Genomic DNA, 21,007 nt, shown 5'->3' with positions numbered 1-21,007 from the left:
TAATCATTTATAAATTTTTAATATTTTTTTTGTAAGTTATTTTAAAGTAGTTGTGGATGTCATTGCGACGTGAGCAACCAGATAGATATAAAAGAGTAAACAAAGAAAGCTATTTTTTTATTTTTAGATCATCTGTATATATTTTTAGAAAAAACAAAAGTCTGTATAGGATGTCATGCGACGCGAGCGGCCGGGTAGACAATAAAGAAAGGGGAAAATTATTTTTTATGATTAAAAAAAAGAATAAAAATTGAAAAAAACTAAATCAAAAGATGAAAGAATTGAGAGTGACGTACCTTAAAACAATTTCAATATCTTCTCACCTTTTTTTTTTTTTGCTTCCTTTTCTAACTTTTTTTTGTTTGTTTTTCCAATAGAGATAAAGATGAGAGGTGTCTATGTGGGTGGTAATGAGAGAAAGAGAGAGTGTAGATAATGTTTTCTTCTTCTTTTTTTCTACCTCCTTCGATATGTTTTTTTTAAAAGAGAGATAAAAAATGGGGTGTGTATGTGGGAGTGGTGATCGGGAAGAATTAGAGAAGTATATAGAATTTTTTTTTCTCTTTTTTTTGTCATGACAGAGTGCGTATTTATACTCACACCTTGCAATATCAATGCAATCTCAACCTTAATTGTAATCAACAATATAAGGAAGGAATTGGTCATGATCGCAGCACATTTTGGAGATCAAATCATAGCAAATCATAACACAAAATCAATCAAGATCAATAATATTGATTCTAACCGTCAACAAATCAGAGAACAAAATCAATCCCAATTAGTAATATTGATTCTTACCATTTGAAGAGATATTGCTTCTAATCATTCCAATCATATCACTAATTTCTCTTCAAGAAACAAAGGGTAGAAAGCATGTTGAGTTGTTGGGCTCATGAGAAGGAGTGCGATAATTAATAACAAATTGGACTCTTCTTTATTTTTTCCTTTTTTTTCATCTCTCCGTTTTTTCTTTTTTTTTCTAGAATTAAAGTTTGAAAATCTTTGAAGAAAATTTTGTTTCACATTTTTTTTTTTTTTTTTTTTTTTTGAAAATAAATTTATTCATCCGGACAAAATTGGGTGTTGACACATGGATTAGAATGTAGATTGACATTTGTTCTTTTTTCATTTCGATTGTTATTGCTTATCATGTTTTTAGATTCTTCATTTCTTCTTTTTTTCCATAATTTTATATACTAACTTCTTTTTTCCTTTTTAGAATTTATTTCATTTCCAAGCATTAGAAAGGTCTATTGAATGTTATTGTTCCCTTTGGATGTTAAATAAGTATAGAAATGAAAAGATGAATTTGTGGAACCGTGTTTATGATAGCTCATTATCAAGAGAACAATTAATTGCTAATGTCCCTGATGGTATTCAAAAAGATCACTGGTCTTCATTTGTTGATTATCATTTGAGTGAAGAGTATAAGGTAGTTTTCACAAATGATTGTTATGAATAACTATTTTTTTGTCTTTTATTTTAATTAATAACTTTCTTGTCTCAAAAATTAAGCAAGAGAAATATTGAAGTTAGAAATGCGCAAAAAATTTCTCATACTGGTGGTGCAAAGCTTTTGTCTACAAAACAACATGAGACGATAATTATTTGTTCATTGTTGAGTTTAATTAAAATTCATGGAGTGTTTTATTGTTCTTATATGCTCATATTTATTAGGAAGTAAACCTTGGATGTGTTGTGGGTAGAGGAGAGTTGTATATTGAGACTCATGAGAAAAGAAATGGATTTTATGTCAATGAAGAGACAAAGTCTATTGCAGTAAGTTTAGTTAAAGTATTTATAAATTCGTATAATTTTGCAATATGTTTTCACTCTGATTTTTATATACTACTACAATATTCTGATTTTTTCAATTGTATTCTATGATTGAGAATTAGATAAATTTGAATGCAACAAACCTCTTTTTTTGATAAAATATTCAATGGTTAGATCACAAGCTGGTTTATACAATTATTTACTGAATCTTTAAACAAGTTCTAAAATGATTGATGTTGGAAGAACTTACTGCACGAAAAGTATTCATTTTAAACAATTCTTTCAAGATCTAATGAGTATGTTGGATTATAATGGTAGTTGTCTTTTATTATAGTTTATGAATGAAATGCAGAAGAAATCAATATTCATGTGTACTTTTATATTTATAGGAGAATATGACACAAGAAATGAGTCAAAGTGTTAATTCTAATGAAATCTTAGCTGATGATTGTGTTAGTAAAGTGTTGGGATAGGATCATTTTGGACGTGTATGTTGCTTAGGACTAGGAGGTCTTCATAGTGTTGCATTTCAATCCACGACTAGATTTAGTAATGCAAGGCACAATTTCTCAAATTTTGGTTCAGCTGAAAGTTCTCAATTGAAAAAGGAAGTTATTAGTCTGAGGGAAAAGTTATCAACTTCTGAAGAAAATTTAAAGACATTAAAAAGTGTCATGCTTGCATACATCCAAATGAAGGAAGGGCATATTCCTCATGAGTTAGGAGTCATGTTTGATAATGAAACTAATGTAATTGTAAGTGCTTTATAGTTTGTGCGTATAATTTAATATCCTATGTATTTTTTTAAATATCCTAGCATGATATGATTTTAAATTTTAATTTCACAAGATGAAGAGAGTGGCCAACAAGTGCCAACATCGCGCAGAGGATCATCACTTGATAGTAATTTTCATGGAGTTTGAACTATATGTTATGATATTCCAAGACTTAGTTAGATTAATTTGACATATCTCTTACATATGTTAGGATTTTTTCAATCCTTCACTCTGCACTTTATAATTTGTAATTTGCTTTGCAACATACTATTTCCTTGCTTACTGGCTATAGGTATATGGGATTTTTTAGTGTTGTTTGGTGTAGTTAATGGTAGAGTTAATAAAAAATCTTGATCATTTTTTTATGGAGAAAATAGAACATAATTTTGATTAGGCAGGTAAATATTTGTAAAGAGCATGTTGTCCAAGCTTCTTTCATTGACCCTGCCCTTGTGGAAATTCTTTCACATATATTTAATAATTTAATAAATAAGTAAATAGAGAATAGTATTTTCTGTAATAAATTAGTAAATAATTTTTTTTAAATAAAATAGATAAATGAAATATTGGTTAACATATGAATGAAAAACAATTTCTAAATACTTTTAGAATATTAAAATTTTTAAAAATATTTTAAAAACAATTATGGTTTTTAATTGTCAAAATATGATATATTTTGTAGCGGTTTTTAGCCGTCAAAATACGATATATTTTGTGTCAGTTTTTAACTGTCAAAATACGTTATATTTTGTGGCGGTTTTTAACCGTCAAAATATGATATATTTTGTGGCGGTTTTTAACTGTCAAAATATAATAAAATATCATAAACTAAAAGTAAATTTTGTAGCGATCTTTAACTGCTAAAAATTTACTTTTTCTTTTTTGATAGCAATACCAGCGCTTAATGTTTTTTTGTAAAAACTGATTTTGACATGAATAATTTTGACGATTTTTAAACCATCAAAATTTTCATTTATGACAACCGCTAAAACTTGTAATTTTAACTGTCACAAATATTTACTTTTTTGTAGTGAATAATAATAATAATAATAATATTACTATTATTATTATTATTATTATTATCATTATTATTATTATTATTATTATTATTATTATTATCAACGTTCTAATAATAACAATACTAATATTATTACTAATAATAATATTAATAATTAATAATAATAATATTAATACTACTAATACTAATATAAATAATGTTAATAATAATTCAAATAATAATAATATTCATATAAAAAATGCAATTAATTAACATATTATCATGTAGAAAATACTAATTCAAATATACTATAAATTTCATATAAAAAAATAAGTGAATTTTTAGGTGTCATTTAACTATTTAGTTTTTATTTTTTAAAAGAAAAACTTATTATAGTGAATTTTGTTAATAATAATAATTAAAAAGTTACAGTTTATTACATATTCTAAGGAAAACCAAAACAGTTATATAAAATAATAGAGTTCGGTTTAAGTAAACAAAATATAGTTTGAATATAGATAAAAATAAAAGAAATAAGTATATAATCTTCTCTCTAATTATGTATATAAATTATTAAAAAGTAAATAAATTCATTAATGGATATAATTTAATGCTAATTAATTTTCTTTTAAATTAAAAACAAACTACAATGATAAAAAAATTTTACCATTTCATGTCAATTTATTTTCCCATAAAATCCTTCTTCTTTTTTCAATTTGTAATAAAAAATAATACAATTATTATTATATTTAAATTAATAATTTATTTATATGATTGTATCAAATATTATAATTATATATACTTAAAAATATGATAAATAATAATAAATATAATATGAACTTTAGGTTAAAATTTTCAATAAAATATTGAAAAAGAATTGGCCAAATGAAAGCAGAGAAAAAGATGAAATTAAATTTAAAGTATTTTAAATAAAAGTAACATTTACATGGGAATAAAATGCGGGACATTGTGACATGTAACATAAATTTGAGGTTAAAACTTTGATTAATAATATATAGAATAGGAATTATAAACGCAGAATATAAATGCATATATTGTCCAATGTAATTCGTGCATACAAACAGGTCTTTTGACATGGTATAATTTTTTTCTAGTTATTAATATAAATTCTAAATTAATTTTATATATGATATATAACATATATAGATAATACAAAAAAATAAAAGTCATGACAATGTAATAATGATAAATAAGTTATCAACTATTTAAAAAAGATATATTAAAACATTTTATATATTAATTATAGACTTGTCAAAAAGCTTTTGTTATATATCCTAAATTAGTTTTCAATCTTATATATCTAATTTACACATAACAATCAAATCATTTATATTTTACTATAATATTTTAGAAAAATATAAAGAGTTAATAATAATGTAAAATAAAAATAATAATAGAATAATATTAATAATAATAAGAATATAAATAATAATACTAATATTTGTTAATACAAATAATATCAACAGTAATATTAATTTAAATAATAATAATAATGAGAATGAAGAGGAGTCTGAATAGTGAGAAAAAGTTAACCACACAAATTGAGAAATGAAAAAGACCTGACGAGTGCTAAAAATAAAAAATAAGAAAAAAAATCATTATTATAAGTATAGTGCCAGATATTAAACCTTTGTTCTACTAAGGATATATATATATATATATATATATATATATATATATATATATATATATATATATATATATATATATATATATATATATATATATATATATATATATATCATCTAACATACATCCAAGTTAAAATTTTTTAAAAAGGTTTTAATATGAAGTAACAAAACATTTCAAAGAGTTTAACCATTTACCTGCTGTATTAATGAATGGTAGTAGAAGTATTTATGGATGGCAATTTTAATGTGGATACGCTATGATCCTCGCCCTCTGCCACCTTCGCTAAACGGTACATTTAATGGTGATTCATGCCCTTATCTCTTCCTCTAGCAGTCCTTTCTGCAGACCAAAATAACTAGCCCATCACAGTTCACAGTGCTAATAAACCTAATATCAAATATAGCTAATGCATTTTTAGCTGTAACTTTTATAAATACTTTATGAATCATGATGCTATTAAAATCGGTTTAACTAATTCTAAAACAAAAGGTTAATTTAAAAAATAAAAAATATAAAGTTTTTATTAAATAAAAATTTATGTTAATGTTAGATTAAAGTCATCTAGTCAATGTTTATAGAAGCTGTTGAATATTAGATGCTAATAATGTAAAACCTGTAAAATCTATTTTTTTTTTCCTAAATTATCCCAAATTTTCAAGCCTTTTGTTTTAAATAAAAAAAGAGAAGCAAAAATTCTTTCTTCGTTTCTCTTAACTCAATCTCCTCCATCTCCATTTTGGACCTCTATTCCTCACTTCTGTTTGTTTGTAGAATCGAGACTGTAGAGTTGTTCCTCGCAGCAAGGTCTTCGATTCCTACCCATCAGATTTTTGTTTAGGGTCGAGGTTGAACTTTTGCGAATTTGAAGGTGTCTTGGGAGTTCTTAAAGTTCGAGTTTATCTTTGAAGGTGAGAGAAGTTAAACCTTACTTTTTGCATGATGATTTTGTTTGAATGTCTGGTTGTGTGTTGATGTTGTATTTGGTAACTCAAATTGATCTGTTGATGTTGTTATTTGTAGGGGAGTGATATGAAAAATCCTTAATTTCATGTTTGGGTATGTACGAGTTAGAAAACTTTGGGAGTTTTATTGAATGCATGTGATTTAAGATAAATTTAATGAAAATAGATATTGTAATGTGGAATTAGGAATGTTTTTGACTTATATGAGGCTTAAAATGAGTTTTAGGTTCATTTGACGTTGTTAAATTGCAGAATTCGAGTTTCTGCGTTATACAAACTCATTGGGCGAGCCCAATATCTCGACGGGCGAGTTAGGCTTTCCAACTCTGAATCATCTCAAAAAATTTTGAATTCTTGGTTTGTTAACTCTCGAATCGAGCTGAAATTTTTACAATAGGTCCTAGACACATGATGCTTTGTTTTGACCGGTGTTTTCTTTGTTTGAATGTGTATAGTGAGAGCATTGTTTTTGTAAGGTTCCTATAGATTAGGTTATTGGTAGCTTTGACCTTTTGTCACTTGTTTAGTGCATAACTTTTTCTATAGGTACCCAATTGGATTCATTCTTTTTACATTGAGTTCCTGATTCAATTATATGTCATTTGAATGTTAGAACATAATTTTTGGAGCTTCGTATAAGTTGTAGTTTTATTTTTTTAAAACTGCCAACCAATTTACTTATGTGTTGTTAATATGTTGTGTAAATTATTGGCACAAGCAAGCTTGGTGCAAAGATTTGATAAAGCCATATGCATGAAGATCACATGTGTTTGATGAAGATTGATGAAGATCCACTTGAAGATTATGTTTCAATTGTATTAAATCTGTAATTGATTTATTAAATGTAATGATTACATGTTATATCATGTTGGTAGGCTATATGACATATGTTAGATGTTTTGTTAGTCTTGGTGTGTCCTTTTTAATCTATTAAAATTGTTTTTAACAAGTTAAAAGGCTTGTTGTATATAGTTTCTAGTATGAATGTATTCAATTAGTTAAATTATTTTTTCAATCGACTTATTTCACTTAAGTCAAGTAAAATCAACAAATTGTACGAAAAATTCAACTGATTGATTTCACTTAAACCACAATATATAAGCTGTGTTTTCGAGAGCAAAGGTACGATTATGAGTTTTTGAGCGCGAAAACTTGTCATTCATCACGGAAAAAACTCTCTCTTTCTGCATTACACAATTGCAATGTGTTGATTGAAGATCTTGGAGGCATTTTGGCTTGGGATTAGCTTGAAGAACTCGTGTATGGTTGGCTAGGGAGAGCCACCATCCGGTTTTGTAGTTCTTGTGCCTCGGGTTGTTTACCTGGTGCGATTCTAGTTCTATGAGTGTGATTCTTGCAGGTTGTTAGGCTAGATTTTTGTGTGAGTAAAAAATATTATGTATTTCTTTGTTCAAAAGTGTAATCTTGGGTGTGTGATTTGTAAAACTTTTGAATATAGTGGAAACCAAGCTCAGGTTGTCGTGGTAAACTGAATGTAGCTCTGCGATTGAGTGAACCAGTACAAAAACAATTATGTCGTTCTCTTCCTTTCATCTCACTCACTTTAATTCACTTGAAAAACTCAAGAAAACGAAGTAAATCATTCTTTATTGAGTTTTAATACATTTATGTGTAATCTGTTGTTGCATACCTATTAGGAATATTGACTGGAACAAGTCTTATGTGCAAAAGTTCATTGTTTGAGTTAAGTCTACAAATTATGCAATCTGCATAATTTCCAATGATTTTAGCCGCCTGATTTGAAATTTTAATCAACTAATTCATAGGCTTAAGAACAAATTAGTCTATTAAAATTAGTCTACTGTTTTATTTTTTGACCGATTGAAAGTGTACTATTCTGCAGATTTTGCGTTCGAATTTTGTGGTCTATTTGATTCAATCAAAAGAAGTTTTAAGTTTTCGAAAAAGTTTTAAATAGCCAATTCAACCCTTGCCCTTTCTTGGCTTAAATCACCATTTCAAACTAACATAAATTACTTGGGATTATGTGAATGTGTGGGGATGATATGAACTTTTGGAATACAATGATGTATGACACTGTCAATTGAGAGTGATGAATGAATTTTCATTGGAAAATCCTTTTAAAGTATGTATGCTTTTGTGTGCATTGATGTAGGGACTCAAATTTGGAAGTTTATCCTAACACTCTACTAATCATTCAAACTCATGTAGAGGAGAATTAATTAGGAGTTGATAGTAGTAGGAAATGCTAGTTGGAAGAGCCATTTGTGGTTCTAGGAACCTATATAGGATTAACCTTGTGGGTGGAGGTTATCCATCACAAGTGTCAAAAATTCCAAGTAGTTATACCTCAATGTTTGTTATCCAGATAACTAAGTCTAATGGGTCTCTTACCATGTGGCTTGTTGCTTATAATGGTGTGAATTACTTAGCTCCCTAATATGATTTGATTTATGATTAATAGAACCTTTATTCTTATATTAGCTTACCCTCTCTTGTGTGTGTGCTTCTTGTGTGGTTGTTCTTCTTTTGCAATGATCACTAATATTTGGTGTGAGCAGATGAGAACTTGGGTGTTGGCTTCCTTGGCGAAGGTGATGACAGTGTAGTTGTTTAGTTGTTTAGTTCTTTAGTTTTACTTTCATTACTAAGTTGTATCTTTTGAAAAAACTCTTGTAAGGTTCATCTTTTGCCTTCCTTTTTTTTTTTGGTAGAGTTTTAGATCGTGACAATATACCATTTTTGTGTTTATGTCTTGGATAACTATAATAGGGACTCATAGGTTATGGTTATGTGCTTGAAGTATTAAATATGTGATATTTTCTTTTAGTATATTTACTCTATTAAATGAGATGTTACAAATAGAGTTAGTTAATGTAAAATTATTTTTAGTTTTTAAAAAAAATAAACATTTGTTTTAGTATTAAATTAGTTGCTATTAACATAGTCTTCTCGATGTTGGATGTTAACAGACTTAGTTTAGCCGATCTTTTAATACTAACTATTCATTTTAGTATTTATATTTTTATTAAATTAGTACTAAGTTGACTTTGCAATGCTAACTATTTCTTTTTAGTATTTCTGTTTACTTCTATTATAATTGGCTAAGTCAATGCTAGTTTACTTGTTATTAATTTATATGCCTATGTGACAGTGAATTAAAACAGTACATTATTTTTAATATGAAGATGTAAATTTAAAGATGATAAAAGTCTTTACTAACAATTTTTTTATGCAAATATTCTTACACTCATTTTCTTTATTCACACTCATAACTCCCTACATGCTCGTTTCCTTCACTTATACTCTTCACTCCCTACATGCTCGTTTCTTTTGCAACAGAACTCACACACAATGGAAACCATTCTTCAAGTGCCCACATATGGTGGGATGTGTGGTTATTACTAACAAGTGGTGAGATCTTTTTCGCAAGATGTGTGCTGCATCGTTTTGGTTATTCCGCAAATCTTAGTGAACATTGTTGTCGAACGTTGTTATAGAAAATTGCTCACCTTCATCCATAGGGTGTGGTGCACTCTCCGCAAGGCAGGATGGGCATCTTATATCTATTGTAGATTTTCTTAGTGGGTCGTGGTTATTTGATCCATCTCGAACATCTATAAATAAATTCACCTCCAAAAACACATACAATTCTTTCTCTCCACTTCTCTTCTCTAACTCTCATTTTCTCTCCCTTCTATCTTCTCCTAAAATTAGTTATTATTTTTAGTTTATCTTGCTAGTTCTAAGATCCTTAAAAAATTTGAAAAGTTTTTATTGTATCTTGGGGAGCTTACACAACGCAATGCGGAGAAGTCATTAAAGGAAGTGAATATAAATACCTCAGAAAGATTTTTCGTTCGTGATTTAGTCAAATTATACAAAAATCTCAAGGACTTATGTCTGAAATCAACAACAATAACCCAACTTTGGAGAATCAGAACATTGTTTCTAGAACTCAGACTGTCTTTGCAAAACTTTTCCTGGATGTATTGAAAATCAAGGTCTTCTCTGGACAAAACTTATGGCATTGTACCCTATTATACATGTATGTGGAAGCTTATGCTCTCACATCTTCAAAACCTGAATCCAGTACTCCTACAAAACAAGTTGAAGACCTGATGGAGCTCCAAGCATGGATTTAGAGAGGAGGAACTCCATGAAGGCAGCGAAATGATGGAGCAAGTTTGGAGGCCCTTGAGCAATGGTATGATTTGTGAAAGTGAAGCTCTAGGAAAGGAAACTATCTTAGAGAAGGAGGCTAGAAAAGCTAAGGTAGAAGCTTAGTCTAGCATGACTCTCAAGGAAATTGTATGGAGTGCTCTTAACATCAATCAATTCTAATTCAAAGAGTAACCAAATACAAATGGTGGAGGGCCTCTTTTATAGTAGAGAGGCTGACCAAGATGAAATGTAAATGAACATTGAAATGAAATTCAAACTTGACTTAGGCTACAAGAAGCCTCTTAGATCTGTGTGATGCAAGTGAGGCAAGGATAATGTGCCAAGTGTCCTTTCATACCTCTCATGCTTGGCACCATGCGCACATATGCCTTGATTCTCATTCTCAGCCAAGCTTTGTAATTGGGCTTGGATTAGCCCAATTTGAAAGCTAATCATCAATGTACATTGGCCATTTATTTTAGAAAGCATGGCCTAACATGTGGCCCAAAATTAAAGACTATACTAATGCTTTTACATTTAACACATCATATTTTGATATCCTCTTTAGCCAATGAGAAAAGCATTTGAAGGCTTTAAGAATTATTGTCATCTTGATGTAAGCCCTCTTGAATCTTTCCCATCATGCTTCTAGTTATGGGGTCTTTTTGTGGGCTTGGGCCTTGTGGTGAATGTGGGCCATGTAATGGGTTTGGAGTGGATTCATCAAGACCAAATTCTTACAAACAAGGTATGCTGAGACACTTTACTTATTTCATTGTCTAATGACTTGTTCGATGTGTACTACTCATAAAAGGAAGCAAAAGACATTTGTGATGTGTTGACTCTCAAGTATACCAAAGATGTTGTTAGACAAAGATTTGTCATAGGAAACTACTATCGCTAGGAGATGATTGAAGATAAAGGCACCAAAATCCAAATCAATGAGTAGCATAAGTTGTTTGATGATATAAAAGAAAATAATGTAATTTTGCCTGATGAGTTCATTTCAAAACTTCTAATCGAGAAATTTGCACCATCCCGGACTAACTACAAACAATAGCTAAAACACAAACATAAATAGATGTAGCTTCCAAAGTCCATTACACACATCATAATTGAAGATACCAAAAAGAAGGAGTGTGTTGTTACAAGGGCCAAAGCATTATCTGCAAAAGCAAATATGATAGAAGATAAACTTGCTGCAAAAAGGTACAAGAATAAACATTATCACAATAAGAAAAATAATTTTCAATTTTTTTGTCCATAAGGATTTAATCCCATATATAAGAAGAAGGAAAATTGATTTATATGAGGAAAGCTAAGGCATCAAGCAAATATGAAGCAAGAAACAACAATCTTCCTCAAGGTAATATAGCCGAAGCGGAAGAAACTATTGTTGTGGTCGTTCCACAAATAAATTTGATGACCAATTTAAGTAAATGGGTGATAAACTCTCGTGCTACCAAGAACATCTATGCAAACAAAAGTGCTTTTACCTCCTACATTAGTGTAGGAAGTGGAGAAGAACTAGGGGTGGCAATTCAGGACGGGTTAGCTTGCAGGCCCGTAGAAAAAAAACACACGGGTCAAGCTGGGATATTGAATCCACTAGCCTGCAAAGGCCTACCCCACACAAGCCCGCAACTCGCATGGGCTAAAGGCTGGCGGGGTGGGCTAGCTTGTTGGCCCGTTTACAAAATTAAATATTCTCCTTTTTCAATTCTCACACCATTCATCACGTTGTTTCTGTATGTTCCTTTTATTATTATTATTATTATTTTATTATTGTTATTATTATTATTATTATTATTGTTGTTGTTGTTGCTATTATGTATAATCATTATATATAAGATAATGATTTTAGTTCTCGAATATGAAATATATTTTTATTCATTTTTAGGTTAACAAATTTGTACTTGTCTTGTAAGGTGATATTTATTTCGATAGAAAATAATATCAATTATTATGGGAAAAAAATATTTTGCTCATCACAAAAAGTTGTTATTTTGCCCATCATCATGAAAATAAACTCATGTTTGAACTGCAAGACGGGCCAGCCCGACCTACACTTTGCGGGCCAAAATGCGGGATGGGCCAAAATGGGTCGGACTGGCCCATTTTGTCATCCCTAATAAGAACACGTTTATCTTGGTGATTCTACGACACTTGATAAGACCTAATCTCATGAGTTTTTATTATCCAATTGCATTGTTTTGGGTAGGTTTAAGTGGTTAATTAGGAGTCATTAGCCTAGAAGTAGTCTAATTAGTATTATAGTCTAGTTTTGTAAAAGTAGCCTAATTAGGTGTTTTTAATGTATTCTTTAGCATAGTTATTAGGAGTATTAATAGTTAGGCTTAGTTCAATGCATGAAATAGGTTCATGAATATGTAGTAGCATTTGAGTCTAGTCTTAGTTTATATTGGAAATCTTAGAAGTAGAGTTGACCTAGTGTTAGTCTAGTTTTAGGAGCTTTTAAGTAGAGTTTAGTGTGTGTATCATTCACATATGAGGTTTTTAAGTCTTATGCAGATATGAAGATCAAGGAAGGGTGAAAATATCCAAAGGAAGTCATGAAAGAAAGCTGACCCAACCAAATTGCTCCCAAATGACTAAGTTAACTTTTGGTGCAAATGTTGACAAAAATTTGACCAAGAGTTGACTTTTTGATTTACAATTCCAAATGAGATGGCACCTTTTTGGAAAGCTTTAGGACATTAAAATACACTTGTTTTGACCTTGATATGGCTAAAAAATGGTCCATAGATGTATAACACTCTAAATTCTCATTTTTGCATGTTTAGTTCTTTTAAGTGAGTTATAGGCATATCATAATTTGATTTGGTGATTTCTAACTTGTTTTCTTAGTTGTAGCATAGATAATAGTGTAGATGGGAGTTTCTAAAAGGGAATTGAGTGAGAAAGGTTGCTTCTGAGATGAAGAAGTGAAGTGGAGTTTGAATCATGTAAGGTTAATATGTGGAAGGCCATTGGATGGTGGATTTGGAGCTACTATGAGCCAGTTGGATTCATTCACCCATTGCAGCAGGTCATGAGGGTTGAAGCATCACCAAATACACATAAATGACCTGAAGTAAGTTGTGCCAGTTGTTGGAGAACCTGCCACCCAAGTTCCAAGTGAAAGTGCAAAGTAGTTTAGGCATAAATGTTTTAGTTTAGTTAGTAAGTAAGACTAGTAGAACCAGTAACAAGTTCTAGATTCTGTTATCTTGGCATCAGTTCATTATTCAAACACAATTCACCAGATACAACACATACTACACACCATCCATTTTTTCTGACGAACTCTTCATCCACTCCACTCATCACCACAAAATCACATGCTTTCTACTACACTTTTTCTGCACACTTTTTGCTGTTATTTTGTTGATTTGTGGAGCTATTCCACGAGGATTTAGTTCATTTCCATTGTTCAAATTCTTTGTAAGATGTTCCTATTCAATCAATTAATGTTTTCCTTTCAATTCCACTATTCATTTACAATGTTTTCCCATTTCTTTGGCTGAATTGAGTTTATGATTCAAGAGAGCTAAGGTTGAGTGATATTGATCTAAACCAACACTGAAATTCGGATGGAGACTTCTTGAATTTCAAAGGTGCGTGGTCATCTACTTAGGTATCGAATGTATTTCAATTTATGATCAATCATAGATAAACCAAGAATCTTGAATCACTCTATTCAACTCTGTATCTTCGCGCTACTAATCCATTTGCAACTTGATTTAAACTTTGATGATTTCATGTTTCTTGTGCTTGCTTTGCGTTTGCATCTTGATCATGGTACTATACGTAATGTTTTCGCATCCAATTCGTCTTTGATTTCATTTAATGATGAAGGTGTGACCAACCATGACACCTTCATAGAAGCTCCCTCAAGAAGGATCACTAGAAGCATGTCTAGAGGGGAGTCTTCTATTCCATCACCTTTATCTTTGTTTTGCATTACTTTAGTTTGAATTCCCTAAGCCGGTTTTTAGTTGACTTATTTTGGTTGACTTGTTGACTTTGACCCAAAGTTGACCTTTGACCAAGATTAGCTTAACTTACACCAACATGCTAATCTTTGTTTGTCTTGTTTTGTAGGTAACTAAGAGAAAGTAGAGCATGCTAGGTGGCACATGGTGATTGGAGCATATGGATGATGTGAAAGAGAGAGGAAAGAAAAAAGCATAAAGTAAAAGCAAAAGTAGACATGTACCTTGTCTCCTTTTGCCCTTTTGGTTTATTCCTTGGAAGGCTACTTGGTCTCCTTCCTCTTTTGGCTTAGAATCCTCATGGAAATGCATCCACCAACCACATGCTCTCCTTTTGGCCGTGTGGTGCTCTAGCTTAGGATATTAGGGTTTGCTAGTTAATCCTTTTCATGTTTATGACCCCTATGAACTTCTATTTAAAGGGGGCTCCTTGTCTTGTAAAAGTGTTGATCATTTTAAAATTATAAGCTTGTGTTCAACCATCCAAAACCGTGAGCTCTCCTTCCATGAAGTGAACTCATGTTTGCCTTATCTTGCTTGCAAGTGGCGGCACCATCACTCATGTCTAGGGTTTGGTTGGCTTAGATCCTCCCTATGAGTGGCGTGCTTCATCCATTGCACCATCTTCTATGCATTCCATTTTACTTGTTTATTCTTTCATTTTTGTTCTTTAAATGTTCCTAAATCCGTATGCTATTGAACTTGAATCCAACTTTCTTCTTCCTTTCATGAGCTTGAGAATGAACCTTCACATCTAGATAGCTTGCTATCTTAATGTCCAGTGGGAAATTTCAAAAAGCTTTCTTAAACAACTTCACCATAATCTTAAATCTAGAAGGAAACAAGATAATCCTTCATCATTTGGTATCTAGAGCCTAGGTTATCTTGAATATTGTGTTTTTCTTGTGCTAACATTTGTTTTGGTGGCTTTGTTTGGCTTGGAAACCTCTCGGCCTTGTTGTGTTCAAGATGGTGTACACATAATTTTTCCACTTCACTTGAGGTTAAAGTATCCAAAAACTCCATCTCTTGATATATGTTGCTTGGTGAAGTGAAAACACGAAATTTTGGTGCTTATTTTGCCTTTGGCCGAGAGCTTACTAGTTGTTACCATGCCAAAATTTTTCTTCACATGTTGAATGTCTTCTTAAAATGTTCGTATCTACTTTTGAGTCTCTTGTCATATGCTTATTTGTGTTTTCTTGTTCTTGTTTCTAAGTATTTGAGCTATTGCATGAGATCTATGTCTTGTAATGTTGTATGCTCCTTGAAATTGATTTTGACCTAATTTTTAAGGAACTAAGTGTTCAAGACACCCTAAAATATCCTTCTTATCATCTTAAGTACCTAGTTTTGAAAAGAAAAAAGTATTTTCATGACAAAAACCCATTTGGCCGAGAGCTATTGTGATGTTTGGTGAATCCATTTGGCCATTTTTACTAGGTGTTATGCTACCAAATTTTATACTTGGATTTTGGGTGATATTGGCAAATTAGTTTCATGCTTTAACTTGGTTATGATCTTTCATGGTGTATGCATAATTTGAGGTAAAATCTTGGCTTGTTCAAATGCTTCCATGGGGTCTTTAAAAGTTCTTTTTATTGCTTTAGTCTTGTTCAAGTTTTGTCTTTAAAACAAATTTCCTTAGATGTTAAACTTTCTTGTTTTTGAGCTTTGCTTGCTTGTCTTTAGGTAATCTTTGTTTTGTCTTAGTTGTTTTCATTTTCTTGCTTTCCTAGAGTGTTGTGGTAGAGCCACTTGTCTTGCTTTTGAAAGATTTTCATCAATTTTAAGGTGTTTTCACTTGTTTGGAAGGATTTTGAGTGTTAGCCTTGCTTGTGTGCTTTGGGAGTGTGACCAAAAACACTTGGGTGCTTTTGAAGACCACACTTGGTCTCGGGTTTGGGCTTGTTTATTCCCTAACATCTTTCTTGTCTCGGTTTTTGGTGAGTTTTGGTGTAGGAATATGAATATGGATCCAATCTTGGAGGTAGAAGAGGAGGAGGAATCGACTTCACCTTATTCCCCTCCCATGGTGACTCCTATGGCCCAAGACAGTGAACAAATCACCCTTGCCAACATCCTATGTGAGATGGAAGTTAGTAGGAGGGAAACTTTTGACCAATTGAGGGTAGATAGAAGACAAAGTGAGATCTTCCTTCAAGAGCACATTCAAAGGCTTGAACTTAGAGAATATGAAAGGCGTATGAGGATATCTTCTTCCAAAGATTCAAGCCATGGTGGAAGAAGAAGAAGGCACGGTCATGATGGTGGGGGAAGGCGCAATCAACTCCCACAAAGGTAACCTCCACCAATCAAAATTCCAAAGTTCAAAGGGGAGAATGATCCAAACATCTACATTGAATGGGAGCAAAAAGTAGACCAAATCTTTAACATTCATTTAGTTAGTGATCAAGAGCAAGTAGACTTAGTAGTTTTAGAATTTGAGGATTATGCCATGACATGGTGGCATCAATTGTGTATGGACGATATTAACCAAGAGCCACCCGCGGCCTCTTGGATGGACATTAAAAATTTGATGCGCGCTAGATTTGCTCCAAAGGCTTCAACGAGGGTCCATGTGTGTGAATGAGTATTTTAAAATGATGGAGTCCATGCTTCTCAAAGTAGGACTCCAATTTGAAAGTGAAGAAGAAAAGGTAGCTATATTTGTGAGTGATCTTAGAAGAGAAGTTCAAGATGTAGTTGAGTTGTATGAGTACTCTACTCTTGACAAAATTTTACACTTGGCCCTAAAAGTTGAAGGTCAATTGAAAAAGAAACAAGAGGCCAAGAAGAGTATTCCTTACAATGACTACAACTCCAGGACTTGGAAAGGAAAAGAAATAAAAGATGAGAAACCTTCTTCCAAAGACCACCCACCTAGGTCAAATGCGTCTAGAATCCCCCATGAAAATGCAAACTCTTCCCAAAGTTCAAGAACTAGTTCCATAAAATGTTTTAAGTGTTTGGGATATGGTCATATTGCTTCAAATTGCCTAACAAAAAGGAACATGATCTTGAACCCAAAAGGAGATGTTGAAAATCAACATTCTTCTCCCCCCTCCCCAAAAAGTTCTTCCTCCCATACTTCTTCCCAATCTTCAAGTGAGGATGAAATCAAACCCAATGAAGGAGGTTTGTTGGTGGTTAGGCGCATGCTAGGCCAAGTGCCTAAAGAATTTGAAAACCAAAGAGAAAATATTTTTCACTCAAGGTGCCAAATCAACAACAAAACTTGCTCCCACATAATTGATAGTGGAAGTTATGTCAATGTCGCTAGCACAAGGGTTGTGGACAAGCTTGGCTTGAAACCCATCCCTCATGCCAAACTCTATAAGCTATCTTGGCTTAGTGAGGAAGGTGAGATCAAAGTTGACAAACAAGTTCTCATCAACTTCTCCATTGGAAATTACAAAGATGAGGTATTATGTGACTTAGTGCCAATGGAAGTAACTCATATTTTACTAGGAAGGCCTTAGCAATTTGATAGAAAAGCTTTTCATGATGGTCATGCCAATAAGTTTTCCTTTAGCTTCCAAGGCAAAAAGATTACATTATTACCTCTCTCACCAAGAGAAGTCAATGAGGACCAAATTCAAATGTTAAAGAAAAGAAAGGAAGAGAAGGCCCAAGGGCATGGCAAAGAGGCCAAGAAGAGCATGATCTCCCTCAAAAGGGTGAAAAAGGTAATGCTTGCCCAAAAACCTATTTTCTTAGCCTATCCTAATGAATCTTCCCCCTCTTTCCAAAGCCCTCACTCTAGATGTCCCCAAGACTTGTCATTAGTCTTAGATGAGTTCAAAGATGTTTTTCAAGAACATCCAAAGGGTATCCCACCCCTAAGAGGTATAGAACACCAAATTGATTTTATACAAGGCTCATCTTTGCCTAATAGGCCAGCCTATAGGACTATTCCCGAGGAGGCTAAGGAAATCCAAAAACAAGTGAATGAGTTGTTAGAAAAGGGGTGGGTGCAACATAGCATGAGTCCTTGTGCAATGCCTGTGATTCTTGTCCCCAAAAAGGATAGAACATGGAGAATGTGGATAGATTGTAGGGCTATCAACAATATAACCATCAAGTATAGGCATCTCATTCCTAGGTTAGATGATTTAATTGATGAGTTACATGGTGCAACCATATTTTCCAAAATAGACTTGAAGAGTGGGTACAATCAAATTAGAATTAAAGAAGGTGATGAATGGAAAACCTCTTTCAAGACTAAGTTTGGATTATATGAGTGGTTAGTCATGCCTTTTGGCTTGACCAATGCACCTAGTACATTCATGAGACTCATGCATCATGTTCTTAGAGAATTCTTAGGGAAGTTTGTTGTGGTGTACTTTGATGACATTCTCATCAAGATGACCACTTGCATCATTTGAGAAGTGTGTTAGAGACCTTAAGGAAGGTATCCTTGTATGCTAACATGGAAAAATGTGTGTTTGGGATGGATCATGTGATCTTCCTAGGTTTCAAAATAAATCAACATGAGGTCCATGTGGACCAAGAGAAGGTGATGGCCATCAAGGATTGGCCTCCCCCAAAGAATGTGAGTGAGCTTAAGTCCTTCCATGGGTTGGCTAGTTTTTATAGGAGATTTGTGTCAAACTTTAGCACCATAGCAGCCCCTGTAAATGAATTGGTCAAGAAAGGTGTGGTTTATAAGTGGGGCAAAGATCAAGAGAAGGCTTTTGAAACTTTAAAACAAAAATTGATCAATGCACCACTCTTAGCCCTTCCTAACTTCTCCAAAACTTTTGAGATTGAGTGTGTAGGTATTGAGGTCGTGCTTCTCCAAGAGGGACACCCCATAGCCTATTTTAGTAAGAAACTCAAAGGGAGTCACATCGACTACTCCACCTATGACAAAGAACTTTATGCTTTTGTGAGGACTTTGCAAACTTGGCAACACTATCTTCTTTCAAAGGAGTTTGTGATACATAGTGACCATGAGTCACTCAAATTTTTGAAAAGCTAAGGCAAGTTAAACAAGAGACATGCTAGGTGGGTAGAGTTTTTAGAACAATTCCCATATGTGATCAAACATAAGCAAGGAAAGGCTAATATTGTGGCGGATGCGCTTTCAAGAAGGCATTCCCTCCTTTCTATTCTTGAAACTAAATTTCTTAGTTTTGATCATATTAAGGAATTGTATTCAAAGGATGTTAATTTCTCCTCCATTTTTAGTGAATGCCACCAAGGGGCTTACAAAGACTTTTACCTTCTCAATCAATATCTTTTCAAGGGTAAGAGACTTTGCATTCCCCAAGGTTCTTTAAGAGCATCACTCATTAGAGAGGCACATAAGGGAGGTTTAATGGGGCATTTTGGGCCAAACAAGACTTTGAAAGTCTTAAAGGAACATTTCTATTGGCCTCACATGAGGAAGCATGTAGATAAGCATTACAAGAGTTGCATAGCATGCATGAAAGTCAAGTCTAGAGTCCAACCCCATGGTCTTTATACCCCCTTGCCCATCCCTTCCAAGCCTTGGGTTGATATTTCTATGGATTTTGTCTTAGGCCTCCCAAGGACAAAAAAAGGTAGGGATTCTATTTTTGTGGTTGTGGATAGGTTCTCTAAAATGACCCATTTTATTCCTTTCCATAAGATTGATGATGCAACTTATATTGCAAATATTTTCTTCAAGGAAGTTGTGAGACTACATGGCCTACCTAGGTCTATTGTGAGTGATAGGGACTCCAAGTTCTTAAGCCATTTTTGGACAACTTTGTGGGGTCAACTTGGCACCAAGCTTCTTTTCTCCACCACTTGCCACCCCCAAAGTGATGGCCAAACCGAGGTGGTTAATAGAACCCTAGGGCAAATGTTGAGGTGTAAGATAGTGTAAAATATTAGAGAGTGGGAGGAACTTCTTCCCCATATAGAGTTTGCCTACAATAGGGTTGTGCATTCCACTACTTATCATTTCCCTTTTAAGGTTGTGTATGGGTTCAATCCCCTAACTCCTTTAGACCTCCTTCCCCTACCCACTCATGAGGCATGGACTTGCCAAGATGGTGAGGCCAAAGCCAAGTACATCCAAGATTTGCATTCGTAAGTCAAGAAAACCATTGAGAGGAGAGTTAAGAAACAACAAGAGGATGGTAATAAGGGAAGAAAGGAAGTCATCTTCCAAGAGGGAGATTTGGTATGGCTTCACTTGAGAAAGGAGAGATTCCCTACTCAAAGGAAGTCTAAACTTCTCCCTAGAGGGGATGGCCCCTTTCAAGTCATTAGGAGGATTAACAACAATGCTTATGAGTTAGACTTACCCCTAAGCTACAACATAAGTAACTCATTCAATGTTTGTGATCTTTCTCCTTTTGATGTAGGGTTTCAGAATTCGAGGTCGAATTCTCTCCAAGAAGGGGAGGATGATGAAGGCGTGACCAACGATGACACCTCCATAGAAGCTCCCTCAAGAAGGATCACTAGAAGCATTCTAGATGGGAGTCTTCAATTCCATCACCTTTATCTTTGTTTTGCATTACTTTAGTTTGAATTCCCTAAGTTAGTTTTTAGTTGACTTATTTTGGTTGACTTGTTGACTTTGACCCAAAGTTGACCTTTGACCAAGATTAGCTTAACTTAAACCAACATACTAATCTTTGTTTGTCTTGTTTTGTAGGTAATTAAGAGAAAGTAGAGCATGCTAGGTGGCACATGGTGATTGGAGCATATGGATGATGTGGA

At 32.8% G+C, this 21,007-nt stretch overlaps 2 pseudogenes; both read left to right on the top strand.

Moving 5' to 3' along the window:
* The first annotated feature begins 1,276 nt into the window (after positions 1-1,276).
* On the top strand, positions 1,277-2,699 carry LOC146884244 (uncharacterized; annotated as a pseudogene).
* Positions 2,700-17,319: 14,620 nt separating this feature from the next.
* On the top strand, positions 17,320-20,703 carry LOC146884243 (uncharacterized; annotated as a pseudogene).
* Positions 20,704-21,007: the final 304 nt, after the last annotated feature.

This window comes from Vigna unguiculata, chromosome 8 (genome assembly GCF_037176805.1).
Source record: "Vigna unguiculata cultivar grain cowpea cultivar isolate G323 ecotype 2 chromosome 8, ASM3717680v1, whole genome shotgun sequence".
In the NCBI taxonomy this organism is placed as follows: domain Eukaryota; kingdom Viridiplantae; phylum Streptophyta; class Magnoliopsida; order Fabales; family Fabaceae; genus Vigna; species Vigna unguiculata.
The sequence above is the reverse complement of the archived record's forward strand: the minus strand, read 5'-3'. Positions and strand labels throughout refer to the sequence as shown.